A 16088-nucleotide genomic window follows, 5' to 3' on the forward strand; every position below is an offset into this window, starting at 1 on the left:
CAGATACAAAACTAGCTCCAGCATAAATGACATGGTTTGAGGCAATAAAGAGAATAAATAACGCACATGAAATGACCTGCCCAAAAACATCTGAATCAATAAATTCAGCTCCATCATGTAGTGCTGCCAGCTAGAATAATGTTCATAGTATGAAGGCTTTCACGACCGGATGAAATATCTTGTGGTAAACCTTGCGGGATGTAAGGTCGTGGTCCATGAAACTCTTCAGCTCCTAACGTTTCGTCCAGTGCTTCGCTGGACATCTTCAGAGGGGTGTTTCTCCTCCGGTGAATCGGCAAGACTCACCGGAGGAGAAACACCCCTCTGAAGATGTCCAGCGAAGCACTGGACGAAACGTTAGGAGCTGAAGAGTTTCATGGACCACGACCTTACATCCTGCAAGGTTTACCAGAAGATAGAATAATGTTATTTGTGTTCCAGTATTATACTATGCATCTGCTAACATAAAACTGATAATTATAGATTTAAAAAGTTCCAATCTATCATTCATTCAACATGACAACAATTTCTTTTCAGACTTGTTTAGTTTTATACCTGTGAGGAATAAAAACTGCTTCACTCACAATGAAATACAGGAATCAGACACAACATTTAGTAATAATGTTGTAAATGTCACTGCACAACAACAGTATCTGACCTTTTGACAACAGGACCTGGTGAACAAACTGCCTGCCTATAATAAGCTAAGAAGTAATTTCAGCTGAAAAGGAAAGTAAAACTGTATAGGCAGTATACTCACTTGTTGTAAACAATGTCAGTAATGAATGTGCTTGCACAGTTTGTAGGGTGGCAAAGACTGTTGTCAGGCCTTTACGTGGAAATGTGTGAGGAGAGGCTGTGAGGTGAGGGGAGGTGATTATTGAACATAATTTTGTGTATAGAGCTGGCACTACAATTTTATTGAATTAAATGGAATTATTAATATAACCACAAAACACTGGCTTTCAATAACAGAGTAACACAAAATTTTGAATACTAGTTCTACATACCTGAATCAGGGCTTCTTCAATATTTTCAAAGTCATCACGTAATTGGAATATTCGAGCTTCATCTTTCATTACTTTCTTCTGTGTGTCGACTATATAAATCATCAATGTCTGAAGCATATATAGCTTTTGTGGGGTCTCACTGAAGGCTTTTGTCTCATGATACAACCTGTATGATAAAATAACTGAGTGACAATAGAGATTTCTGTACAGCACTGCAAAATTTGCACATGTACAAATGCACCAACTTAATATATACCCCAATCAGGAAATATACCCATATATACACATAAAATGATCCTTGACTCCAGTCACACAAAAATCCCCCATATGAGCCTATGTAAAGTATTTTCTGTTTAAAGTGGTCCTTTCCCACAGAAGGCACACTGCAATTCCATTAACAGTGTGTTTTTGTGAATATCAAGAGGCCTGCAGAAGCTTGCCAGCAGGTGGCAGGAGACTTATCAGACAGCACAAAGGAAAATGTGTGTTCTTATTACTACTTGACATGCGATACCTTCCTTTTAGCTGGATTACTGACTTCCAGCTGCTGACCTTGTAAGTCTTGCAACTAAAGTCAAGTGTGAATTGCTACCATCTGCATATTTATGACAAAAGTCATGGCAGGGAACAGCATATTTATTTACATGCAGTGAAGTGATTAGAGTTGCTTGCAACAGCTGTAGAAAACAAGCATTTTCCGTGACCGCGAGGTTATATATGTACATATATACAAAAAAGGACACAGTTGGAAAAAGAAAGAATTTCCAGTCTCTTGGATGGCACCTTCTTCAACCTTGCAAATCATTATTATCAGCACTGGACTCGCATTCGGGAGGACGACGGTTCAATCCCGCGTCCGGCCATCCTGATTTAGGTTTTCCGTGATTTCCCTAAATCACTCCAGGCAAATGCCGGGATGGCTCCTCTGAAAGGGCACGGCCGACTTCCTTCCCAATCCCTCCCTAATCCGATGAGACCGATGACCACGCTGTCTGGTCTCCTTCCCCAAACCAACCAACCATTATTATCAAATGAAAGGATCTTAAAAAATGTTTGTGAAGTGGCAAAAAAATCTCAAAAAGTGAAATTTGGGAGATATGTGGAGACAGAAAATGTATTTGTTCTTATTACTTCTATGGACTATAGTGTCTTAGTAGGTATGACAACATGACATGAAAAGTGTGATATATTTAATGTAGATGAACTCTGACTGCTTTTCAAGCCGTTGCCTGACTAGTGTTACACTCTACAAAATAAGACAGTCTGGTAGTACCTTCTTGTGCCAGGGCTGGTGGGATGGAGAAACTAAATTTGTTTGTTTCTGGTAAAGCAGCAAATCCCCATCTCTATCAAAATGTTTGTAAACTGCAAAGTGGGTACATAAATCAGTAACAAATCTGGATGTACGGAGTGCAATATTTCATATGGCTAAAAGCATTTGACCACAAAATGATTAAAGAAACTTGTAATATTCTATTTCTTGTAGACAACTATACTGTTCATTCAAAAGATGTTTCACTGGGAAACATTAAACTTCCTTTCCTTACAATAAGACCAAGAGACGTCAGTTCATGGTTTATTCCTAAATGAAATTTGTTGCACGTAATATATTTCTTCTCCAAACAAACAACTCTGTTGATGGAATCAGCACTAGCAATACAAATAAAGAATTAAAGCCATATACTTCAGTGCAGAAAGGTGTTCACTATTCAGGAACACACATTTTCAATCATTTGCCAGTAGCAATAAAAAGCTTAAGTACTAATAAACTTCAAATTAAGAGGAACCTAAGAGATTTGTTCGAGGCCAATTCCTTCTACTGCAATAATGAATTTTTTTGTAGAACTAACTGATTTTTATATGTTAATGACATGAAATAACAGCGTTATATAAAATCTGGCTTTGCATCTCTTCAATGCTGTCATGTGATCAATGTAAGTTTTGTAAACTGTTTTCCTATTTGATGATAGCTACAACAGCTGACAAATTATCATATGCATCTCAGTGTACTGTCATTTATTTGTTTTGTAACAGCTTTGATATTACATCTAAAATGAAAATATGATGTGACCCTTCCACTTAGGACCCATGAAAGGGATATTAGCATACCTCTTTGTTTTGTAAATATGTATTATATAGCATTGTTTTATGGTATGTTCCCCATGCTTGAGGATCTCCTCTCTATGGATCTATGGAACAAATTGTATACTTAATGAAACTGAGGAATAATAAAAATGATTCAACAGTTTTATTGTAAGCACATCTGTCAATGATATATTATGAAAAGGATAATTGCTATTCACCACATAGCAGAGATGCTGAGTTGCAGATAGTCACAACAAAAAGGCTGCCGGAAAGTGAGCTTTTGGCCAACAAGTCCCTCATTGAAAATGACCATAACCTCTGGTAGCTGAAGCCAGACTGCGAGTGCATGGTGGGAGAGGCAATCGTGTGGTGGGACTAAGGAGGAAGCTGTGATGGGGACGAGAAAGGATAGCAGGGCAGCATTACACAGGCCTCTAGCCTCTATTCCATCAACGTACTCTCAGGTCTTTTTATTTCTCTTTCTTTTCCGCCCCCCCCCCCTCGACCACCAAAACCCCTCTGTCTAACCACCCAACTGCACCTAGCTGCCCTACTCTCTCTCCACATTGTCCACATTGGCCTTGTATGCTCCCAGAAGCAGCATTTATGTACCCCCCCCCCCCCACCCCCTGTAGCCTGTCATCCCACCCCCACCCCCAACCCCCCACCCCAGCCTCTGCTGGCTCCAGCTGCCAGAGACTGTGGTCATGTTTGTGAGCTGTGTGTGTGTGTGGGGGGGGGGTCAATTTTTGATGTGTCTTTGTTGGTCAAAAGCTCATCTTCTGAAAGTTTTTTTGTTGCACCTATCTCTGACTCAGCGTCTACACTATATGGTGAGTAGCAATTACCTTTTACATAATATTTTTACATTCCACCTGAATTTTTCATTGTTTGTTCAGTGATATATATGACACATTAATATTCTGTTGTCTGTAAAGCCGCTGATCTTCTCGATGCACTGAATTTTATATTGGCTATGTCATGTGTTGTGGGGATGCAAGCCACTACTTACTGTTTCCAGAATGTAGGAGATTTGGGATGAGTTTATCAGTATTCTGGAATTTAGGGGGAAATTTTATGTACGTAGACTGAAGTGGCAAGTGAAAATTTGTGTCAAGGCTGCTGGGAATCAAACCCTGATGTCCTGTATACTAGACAGGTGTGTTAGCCACTAAGCCACCTTAGTACAGTGGTTCACACAACAGCAGAGATTACTGTGGCACACCTCCTTCCTTGATCTAAATCCTCACAGCCAACCCGGTCTATTTTAAACTCCCCCCTTTCTGAGGCTCTCCATGTTCTGGAGTAGCACCTCAGCATTAAAAATAAATAGGAGATCCAGCCCGAAACCTAGGTACAGGTACTTATACAAATAAATGTCACTTAATTGTGTATGTATCTGCAGCTGGATTTCAGGCTGCATACCCCATTTATGTTCAGTGCTGAGGTGCTATTCCAGAACATGGAGAACCTCAGAAATTTCGTTCATTTGTATGGGGGGGATTTAAAATAGACTGGGGTGGCAGTGAGAATTTGGTTCGAGGAGAAAATGTGACAGAGTAATCTGTGGAGTTGTGGCTAACACAGCTGTCTAGTAAGCAGGAGACCTGGGTTCAATTCCCAGCCTCGGTACAAAGTTTCATTTGCCACTTCACTCTGTATACATAATATCATATCTGTGTGAGACCAGTTAAGTCTCTGAAATTGCATCATTTCATTTAGAGGAAATGTTTTTTTGGTATAGATCGCATTACCAGATAATCACTCACATACCTGTGAAGGGGCAAAGAGCAATGTTAATGATACTGAAAATGAAAGCTGGGGGGCAGTCTGTAAAAAACATGGTGGTGTCCACTTCCAATATTTTCATAGATAATAATGACACCTCAGATTCTTGACATGCATGAGATAACGAACATGATCAGGAACAACTGTGTTGAAGATGTTTAGAGTGTTTATTATTGGCTATTCAGTATATTCTGAAACAATTAGCCTTGTCAACATGTAAAGCACAGTTAATGCAATTAATATATCAGCTGTATGAGTAAATAAAAGTATGTATTAGTAAGAGTACAATATCAATTCTTAATACATTTATTAACATCAGTATACTGTTAATGGAATTCTTGTTTACACACATATATAAAAGCTAAATTACAATTTTATATCAGGTACGTACTTATGCATATTAATTACGTACATTTACAGTTTATTATTACTTATGGCTTGCTGAAGCAATATATCCATATATTTATTTACATGTAAGTAAACACAGGATTCTAACTGCATGATTATTACAGGCAATTTTACTGACACAAGGAAGTACCCTAAGCACAATTCTTGCAAATTGCTCTCCATGAATTCATTAACTGTGTAAAATTCTTACTGCTTTACCAAACTTTCTAAAAATTTCTTGTATTTGTGTAAGGGAGCCAAGTGAGCTGTTTTTCACAATTTGTTGAAGAATTTAAGGCTCATGTGTTTATGGCTGTTGTGGGTGAGAGAAAGTCTTGAGTACGGTAACTCTATCATGTGGCTATTTCTTGTATTGTTGTGCAAATGAATACTATTTCTTAACTTAAGCTTATTTACGTGATGAAATGCAAATCAAAACCTGTTGCTTCTGAACATCAGATTCTGCAAGCAACTAATCTGAATTTTAGACATGTTGTTGCAGAAAACATTGAATCTAAAATTTTTTGGAACATTATTCCAGGAAACAATGATCTAATAATATTATAATTTATTTAATAAACACAGTTGTGGTCACACATACATTGTTTCTATTTATTTGCAGAAGGTTGATTTCAATCTGTTACAGAGAGCATCATCAAATCTATGCTACTTGGTGAGAGTAGGAATGCAGATCTGATGATGATCTCTCTAATAAATTCATAAATAAAAAGAAACAACTTGTACATGACCAAGATTGTGTTTGTTAAATAAATTAACACAATGAATCATCTGATCAATAAATTAAGACATTGAATCATACGATGATGATAGCTGTAGGCTTAATTACACAGAAAACTCTGTGCTTAAACACCAGTGCAGACCGATACATCAAATACTCTTCACATTTTTTTTAAAGACGTGTACTTTCTGTGCACTACAAAAGCACTTTATATTTTATTCTATGAATTATTTAAATTTCAGTTACAGCACTGCACTTATTTCTTTGCATATAATCTGGGACCCCTTTATGCAGATACATATTTACATTACTTCATACAAAAACAACAGCTGTGGAGCTGAAAATCATTTCCTATTTAAGATGTTCTGCCACAACAAGTACATCTTGCATTCAGTTCATTGGAGATAATCTTAGAAGATTTTACTGTACTTTCTTTACAGGAACTGTGAGATTTCTACCAGTAAGCATAATGAAGGTGAAAAGCCAACAACCAAACTTTCTTCAACTACAAGTCTTGCCCAACTGATAGGAACTTTGTAGTTCTGTGGAGCAAAGATTTTAGGGAGCAGAAAGATTCCCCTGTTACCACTAAATTCTGCAACATTGAGCAGTAGATGAATGATGGTTCATGAAGGTAAAATGTAATATATAAGCAATTTTACAGTAACAGCTGAGAACTTAAGATGGCACTTTAAATTTAGCACCTTGCAGCCACAAGCAACATGGTCTGATTTCAGGAAAGCAAATATTTTAATGAAAATCTAAGTTGCAGAAAATGTAAATGTGAGAAAATAAAATAACACAGAGCTCATGTGTCCTCTGTACTGCTCTCTGTGCATTGGCAATTTAACACATCATGTAAATTTCTTTGGTGTTTGACACTTGGTGATGGCAGTTTAACATTACATCAGTGTGAATATATTGTAAGATAGTACACCTGTCAGTTTAATCTTTTAGTCTGTAGTTCATCTCAGTGATCCTACAAATGTTTCCTGTGATCCAGATTCATTGTGACCCTTAGATGCCTAATATTTTAGTAGCTGTGTAATTATGGTGGAAAAGAATGCTTCCACTTGCTCCCATCTTGTCATGATATTAGGGCATTGGCCAATTCAGTATATGTTTCTGTGACGAAGTGTATCAAGAAGTTCAGTTTATCATTTCTGACATGCTGGGTATCAGTTAATTGAAATATGTTTTCAGAGGTGCAGTATCTAAAGTTCATGTATGACTGTGGTTCTGTCAGTTTAAGGCAGTTTTGTAATAATACAATAAGTTTTCAGTAAAAGGATATTGGGTCTCGTGTGTCATATTGTAAGGTTTCAGATAACAATTCTTGTCATATTATGATTTTTCAATAACTTTTATTCAAAAATTTCTAAATTGAATGAAGTAATATGTTATATAACATCAAATATTTAATTGAAATGTTTATAATTATTATCTGTTATATTCACACAATACTTTGTAGATCAAATTTGAGTTGTATTACTGTACTTGATTTCCTGACAACTTTGGCAGAAATATACTTTGTAAAGCAGTTGTGTGTCAGAAATCATGATGTGAGGAAACTGTATGCCAGAGGTCCGAGAGAGTGGATGTAATCTGGAGAATAGTCACTGAACAGTGAATTTACTCAAATGGTATTGTGGTAGATGACTACAAAAGATATGAAGTAGTTTTTCTATTCTACTTCCATTTTGATAACTTCTTTTACCTAATGTACAAAATGCTCATTACACTTCTGAATACAGTACAAAATTTGATTGCTGTGCCACACGCCACTGGTATCAAAAGTGTGAAGTTGCAAGCAATTCCCTGCTCCCCCCTCTGCACCTCCCCTCACATACACACAAAAAGTCCTGCTGTTTTACTGAAACTAATGACAAACATTACAGTAAAGTGAAAATGACACCAATTACTTGCTTTTTCTGGAGCATACGAAATCACTTATAAATTCTGTGTTTCTCTCTGGCCTGCCCAGCACTGGAGCAGAAAAATGGAGAGAAATAAAAGAATCAAATATAAAATATGAAGAAGAAGAGAGTAAATAAGCAATAACACAAAACAAGTTTATGCACTGTAGTTTTTTTTCATTTGGTAAGTCACTATAAATGTAATTTTATTGTATGTGGTCTTAATACTTACTTCATGAATTGGCCTTTTGGGTCTGGAGGCTGTTCTGTCTTCATAAAATGTGGAATAATATGCTTAAAAGGGTGCTCTTCAAAATTTACTTGACTGTTGTTACTTGTATGACCATCTTCAATATTGTTGTGTTTTCTTTCATCTTTATTTTTCACCAAAACTGTGAGAAAGGAAGGTAGTTTATGAATTATACATTTTCAACAGTGTCATTTTAGATGGTTATTTATCACTATTTATACAGCACAATTGTGAAGCGAGAGTAGCTCATTCCCTTCATGTGCCACTGATAATTACAATGCTAAATATCTTTTCTCTGTGAGTTAATTATCAGTTAGGAAGTTAAGAGTATAGATATATTTTTTTGTGCATGGCTCAATATTTATCAATAAAGGAATTGCTTAGCAGTGGAAAGTCATGTAAGAAAGACTGATGAGCAACTGATCATTTGGATAATCACTTTCTGATGAGGTCTAACAACACCTAAAGATTATAGCATACACACAGCCTCTCTGTTTCCTTGTGATTTGACTTGATTGAGGGGATGGTTGAGCTCAGCTTGAGTGAGTGATCATGAAACTAAAGAGCCATGGGATGAAGAGATGGGGTAACAGCAGGGGAGGACACAGGAAAGATTATATAGCTGTAAACTATGCATGCTTGCTAATGGAGCAGTTGGCACAAATCTCAGAAAACAGGATGCAGAGAGAAGTAGGGAGGACACAAACTATGGAGGTCAGTGGGGAAGCAGCCATGAAGAACATTAGAGTGATAGTTTTCATTTACACAACTGGAGAAAGCTCATTTTGGGGTACAGCAATGTTATGCTGGCCAGTGTACTCCTAATGAACAGTGTCCTTGTCCACAATCAGTGGTGGTCATTTATGCAAAATGACAAGTTGCTAAAAATAAATTATTCACCACACATTATGCTGTGCAGTAGTTGTATAAAAGTTGGTACAAAATGTGACTGTTTACACAGGTGCTCTGTTTCTCATATGGTAGCCAGCAATAGTGACAACCCTGCAGTAGGAGATGGCATCCATATGTCTGTGGGTCCAGTGTATGGATTTTAGACAGGGATGTATAAACTGCAGAGCATAAAGTTTTGAAAATAGAAGCACGTTATATAGATTGAGTGGCTGGTGGACTATCACTTCAGGTGTTCTATAAAAAATAGTGAGAGGGATACTTGAAAATACGGGGCATAGCCCAGAGTAGTCATAATATTGGCGGATAATATGGCTGAGCTGTTCCAGTCCTGGGTGGTACAGTTTTCTGGCAAATTAGCTAGTCTGTGAGGGTATTGTATTCATGTAGAGATATGACACAGATGATTTGCATTTGCACCAGCTTGGAAGAAGAGTATTAATATCAAAAGCACTTGGGAAGACTTTCAGCATGTTGGGGAGTTATTGTTTGTTCACTATGTTTGCAACATCAAACAGTAACCAACTGACTCATAAATTCAGCAAATTTTGATGAGGAAAAAGTGACAGGTCCCAGAGGGAAACTGTGTAGGTGTATTTACCACGGTTGAAGGTTTGTATGAAGCCAACAGCAAGATGGTTCATGGAGCCAACAGTGAAATGGTTCACTCAGCCAAAGAGTGTTGAGATTTTAGACTATTGGGGGTAGTACAATATTGTAATGCCTGTGTATGTATTGGGGTAGCATGTCTTTGTTCTGAAATCAGATCAGTAAAATAGTCATCAATGCTGCAAACTGAAGTAGTTTAAGCTTCAGTGTGGTTAGGAAGTCTTTCTCAATGTGGTCCACGAACAGATTGGTAATCTGCCATGTAAGTAACATCTATGTAGATTCTGAATTCAAAGGAGAAGTGAGGATGTAGCTACTCACAGTTACCAGGACAAAGGAGGTGTGTTTGGAGCTAGCCAGGCATCTTGAGTATTAGTGTTTCACAATCACAAGACCACATTTACTGAGGATGCTACTGTAAAAGGAAGTAGCACCATCAGTAATTATAAGAGTACAGAACAGTAAAGGAACAGTAGTTTGAGAAGTCTGTCAAATTTGATGTTGTTTTTGATGTAGCAGGGAACATTGTGGATAATGGATTGAAGGTGTTGGTTCATAAGTTCAGAGATCCATTAATCAGGGTACTGTAAGCAGCCACAAAGATGTAGTCCAGGTTGTAGGCTTGTGGATCTTGTATAAAGTGTAAGTCTGGTGACGTAGTAATCAAGATGCTATCTGATGCAGGAGAGGGTACTGGGATGCTCCTGGTGATTTTGAAAGGTATTGAAAGTCACAATGTAAAAGGTATTGTTAAAAGGGTTTTGTGGTGTAAGTGTCTGAGAATGGAGGCTCTTTTCAATCAGTTATTTATGTTCTAAAAAGTGAAATGAATCAAGTCATATACCTCCAAAGAGGAGGAGAAATTACTAAATTAATGACTAACTATAATTGATCTAGTTTTGATTACCTGAGCTAAATTTAACACAGTAATATTATCAGGAATGCTATTATTTAGAAAATAATAATAATTTATTATTATTCACATATGGGCCCAATAGGACCATGCGAGGTATAATCAATCAATGTCAGTTTTAATGGTTGGCCTTTCTTTGTGTCCAAATTTGTTCCACCCTCTCAGAATGAAGTCTCTTTCTTTCATCAGACCACAGTTTTCCAGTCTGTTTTCAAATTTGCCTCTGGCCAACTTTCCAAACAAATATCTTTTGTTTGAAAGTCTTTGTATATCAATAGTAATAATAATAATAATAATAATAATGAACAGATACAAGCTACTGCTAAATTAATAAATAAATGATAATAGTGTTACTAATATTAGAACAATGGTTATCAACATTTGTAATGACAGAGGCCCTCACTCAAAATGACTACTGCTATCTCTCAGGCAACTAAGGTAAGTCTTTATTGATTAAATCTAGGTAATGAGATGGCCACCAACTGTTGCCTTGTACCCAGAGCAGCATGTTATATATTTTGCTTTTCATGTGTTTCTTAGTAGTGTGTTTCTTACATTTTGTGCATGTTTTTTTGTTTAAAAGATTTAATTCCACATTTTGTAAATGAACGTGTACATTCAGTGCAGATTCAGGCCAATCGGCAGGTGTGGGCCAGGCAATAGTTAGGGCCTGACTGATTTGCGTACTTGGCTGAAACAAAGAATCCCTCACTCTTCAAAACAAACAAATGGATAACTAGCGTTAGTTATTCACTTGTTTGTTTTGGAGAGCCAGGTATTTTTTGTTTCAGTCTACTATGGAAATCAGTCAGGCCCTAACTGTTGCCTGGTCCACACATGCAGCATGCCAAGTTAGGTATTTAGATTTTACTGCATTTTCTTAGAAGTATATTTCTTAAATTCAGTGCATCTTTTTCTGTTTAAGAGGTGTAGTCTTGCACTTCCTAACTATAAGGTGTAGAGTCAAGCAGTCGGTAGCACAGTTCTCATTTCTTCTGAACAGCTATCTACATAGTTCATAAGCCTCCATTAGTAGCGCATCAGTAGGGTAGCAAGTTGCATATCTAGAATTCTGTCTGTGCCTTTATAGTAAGTTATTAAGTTAGTAATAGTAGGACGCATATGACGTTTGCATGCTGTGTGTGGATGCAGGGGAAGCTGGCCACAGTTTGTGAACAGCTGAATGTGCTACACTCCAAGGCTGCACAGTGGGTGCTCCACCACTACTACACTCCAAGGCAGCAGCAGTGGTGGAGCACATACTGTGTTGCCTGGGGCGCCTGAAGCGTCACTTGCTCCAATCAAGGGCTTTGTTGCCAAAGCACCTCACAGTGTATCTGATGCAGTGGATCTGCTCTCACAGCAGGATGAGTGGTGGGTGGTAACACATTAATGTTGCTTGTGGTAGAGGGTCAAGGTGGAGGCTGGCCATCTGGCCTTGGCCATTCCCTCTGTGAGTGGACAGGTGGCCATTTCTCCTCCAGCAGGGTCTGAGCAGGTGCACGGGGGCAGAGGTTTGCTAGTTATTGGGAGCTTCAATGTTAGGTGTGTTAAGGAGCTCCTTAGGGCCAATATGTAATCAGGAAGTCTGGGAGGGGTGGGGTGTTTCATCTGAGATGTAGAGGAAGCCTTGCCTGTGGCCGCTGAGTATTCAGGGTGCAGCTGTCTGGATGCTGTGGGTCCTATTGGCATCAACAATGTCTGTTGCTCAAGTTCTGAATCTGTCTTCAGTTTGTACAGGCATCTGGTGGAAGTGGTGAAGGCGCATACCTCATTCGTGGTGTGCAAGCAGAGTTCACAATTTGTTTGGAGCCGAATGGAGGGTCTCAACCAAAGGCTTCTTCGACTCTGTAACAGTTTTGGCTGCAGATTCCTTGACCTGTGTTACCAAGTGGGGAATTGTAGGGCTCCCCTTAACAGGTCATGGGTGCACTACACAGTGGAAGCAGCTACTCAAGTAGCAATGTACAGGGTGGGCCAGATGCAGAGTAGGATTTAGCATTTATATATCTTGTTTGATAATGGTTCTGTTTCTTTTGTTACAAATGTGTATCACAATTGATGCTTTGTAGCTCATGCATGATGGATTACACCAAGGAAGAATGACTAAAATAGATGAATTTTATTTTCAAAATAACAGGTCTATTATTCTGACACAATATCACAACCATTTCCAAGTCAGACATGGACCCTCAGCAATGATGGCTCGGAAATTAATGGCAAGATTAGAGGAAAAGAGTTCTGTGATGGATCTTCCATCTACTGGAAGGCCACATGCAGCTCACAATGAAGAGAACATTGAAAGAGTTAGGGACAATGTTGAAGAAGAACCACAAACAGCAATGAGAAGATGTTCTAGGGAGTTAGGGATGTTCCAAACGTCCTTAAGGAGAGTTTTAAATAATGACTTAAAGATGTTTCTATACAAAATACAGTTAGTGTAGAAACTAAAACCCATGGACCATGAACTGCAACAAAATTTTGTCATTTGCAATTAAGAATTAGCCAGAGAAAACAATGAATTTATTCATCAACTTATCATGTCAGGTGAAGCGCATTTCCATCTGAATGGCTTCATCAATAAATAGAAGTATCAGTTCTGGATACATCAAATTCAAGGATAATTCTTCAGCGTCAACTGCATCCTATCAAGTGCATTCTTTAGTGTGGCATGACATTACAGGAAGTTATTGGACCTTACTTCTTTGAAACTGATAATGATGACAATTTGTCCATTACTGGTGTGAGATATCAGGATATTATTGATAATTTTTTACATCCTGCAGTAGAAAACCATCCTGAAATGTTGGTTCAGCAGGCTGGGGCAACCCACCATACAGCCAGAGCCACAATGAAACTTCTGAGGCAACTGTTCGGTGAGTGGATAATTTCAAGAAATTTCCATGTTAATTGGCCTGAAATTCCCCCATTCTTGTGACCCTCAATTACTTCATGTGGGGATACCTTAAGGAATATGTGTACATGAACAAACTGTGTACACTTCAGTAGCACAAGGAGAAAATCCATGCAGGAATTCAAGCATTAAGCCTCAGCCCTTAACCACTACTTTGAACAATGCAATCGAAAGAGTGCAACAGTATGAGGTTTGAAATAGAAGCATTTGAGAGATGTTGTCTTCTGTAAATAATCTCCATATGTTAAACACTGACTGTATGGAATATTGATGAAACTGGATCACAACTAACAAAGTTATATACATGTTAAATTGTACTCTGCCTTCTCATCCACACTGTACTTTTGAAGTGTCCAGGTGGTTTCTTTTAGGTTAGGTGCTAGTTTTAGGTTTTGAGGTTCTCTAATAAACACTTTCCAGATTACACACATATAGTGAAACCAGACTGTGTTCAAAGTAATGACTCTTCCAAGGTCGTAGCCAAAGAGAGGATCCAGACCAACCCTATCACCTAAATTACACATGACCTAGTTGCCATGAAGATGAAAGATATTTTGATTTTCAATCATATGGCAAAGAAAGGATACTCATTATTGACAGCCAGCTAGGTCAACAAAAGATCTGAGTTATCTATACAACAATAGCACTATCAGCTATTGCTTATCCTTATTGCAGCCAAGACCAGTTGTTGGCCTGGCTTGAGGTCAATTTTTTTGTTAGCTCAGTTCTTACTTGCAATTGAATATAATCTAAGTGCTACCGTTTCCTGTTTTTGTGCCATGCTGTTGTGACAGTTTCTAATTATTGACAATTTTGTGGCAAGAAAGAAGAGGAAACTTATTTTTATTTTTCCACTAGCATTATGATAAATTATGACTATGTAGACTTTCCCGGTGTATTAGTATATCAAATTCTTGTCGGGTTTCCAGCCGGAACAAACTGTCATCTGAGCATAATATTTCAGTGGTCCACCTGGCTGCTATCATCAGGTGAGAAAAGCTATGCTGCTCTCACTGATAACTGATACCACAGGCAAATGACTGCACTTTTATAAGCATCGGAAGTACAACAACACATGTGCTTGATACAGTGCGCACATGTTGTCACTCCTGTTGCCCCCTGGCAAAAAAAGAGTTGCAACACCTACGGTGGTGAATACTGTTGAAAACAATATATCATTACAAATGATTATTCATCACTGGCTGATTCAGATGACGTTGTTTCTTTATATCTGATAAAACTGGATTCCACGTCTTACTTAGCAGGTATCCATTATCCCGATTAATGATGTTATCTGCTAATCTGGTTTTGACAGATTCTTTTAAAACACAATCCTAGTCCCACGAAGCAGGTAGATATCTCAAGCTCAAATTTTTTAACTTTGTGGTTTCCAGATGACTAGATAAATTTTAAGTAAGCCTGTTGTTGATTTCTGTTTGCACTTGTTTTTTATTATATCACATTCTTCTATATCACACTGACTTTAAAATCTCCACTTCCATGAAACAGAAATTTACATTGTTGTTACAAAACATAAAAACACACCAGATTCCATCAGAGGCAAGGCACCTTACCCAATCTGCAGTAGTAATAATATTCCAAAGAGTTTAGAAAACAAAAGAGTTCACAAACTTTCTTGACAAAAGAAGGATCTTCACCACATTATGCTGTAAATGAATCCAGAAATAAATTTAATTGATCAGATTGAATAATTAATAATAGGAATTTTAAGTGTGCCAAATGTTTCATAATTTCAAATATTTCTAAAAGAAAAATGATTTTAGCTGTATATACAGAGTTAGCACATATCAATTGTAACAAATTAATTTCTTTTTATACATTTTAGCCTGAAATATAATGCACTGTATACAAAATCATATGAAATTCATTTAGTGAAATAGCTGAGATAATGTTCACCTACACAAGATTTGAAAATATTCCTGATATCGGCTATTTATATTAAAGAAAGATAATGTTAGAGGAGGAAGTCCCATTACAATACCCCCCACACAAAATTTGAAAACAGTGTGTTTACAATATTTTGTGACAGATTATAAGGTTTAGCAAATGGTGTACAAAATGATGTCTAAAGTTGGAGTACAGATGTATAGAAGTATCTGATACATAATATATTGCATAAAACATAAGAAAAATATCTGCTATACAAGTCATGAACTGTACATATATCAGGATATGGCACTCAGAATTTCAGATCTGTGGAACAAGTCACAAAACAATTGATACAAGGTCAGTACTGTCACATTGCAACACCAAACTATAGAAATAAATACAGAGACAAGGTAAATTACTAGAATTACAAATTGTAAGTTTACATCCATAAAATCAAATCTTCAAAATATTCAAAAAGGAAGAAAAAATTTCAGAGCCTAAGTGTATCATGAGTCAGCTGGCTCAAAAACTCATGATGACAGGTACAGATCAGAAGAATATACTCAACTACGAGTATGAATATAGTACAAAATCAATCAGCCACATAAACCAGAGTATTTAAGGATACATTGATTCATTAAAGATTTAAATAAAGGTAAAATATTAGGGCATAAGCTT

Source organism: Schistocerca americana, chromosome 3 (genome assembly GCF_021461395.2).
Source record: "Schistocerca americana isolate TAMUIC-IGC-003095 chromosome 3, iqSchAmer2.1, whole genome shotgun sequence".
Classification (NCBI taxonomy): Eukaryota; Metazoa; Arthropoda; class Insecta; order Orthoptera; family Acrididae; genus Schistocerca; species Schistocerca americana.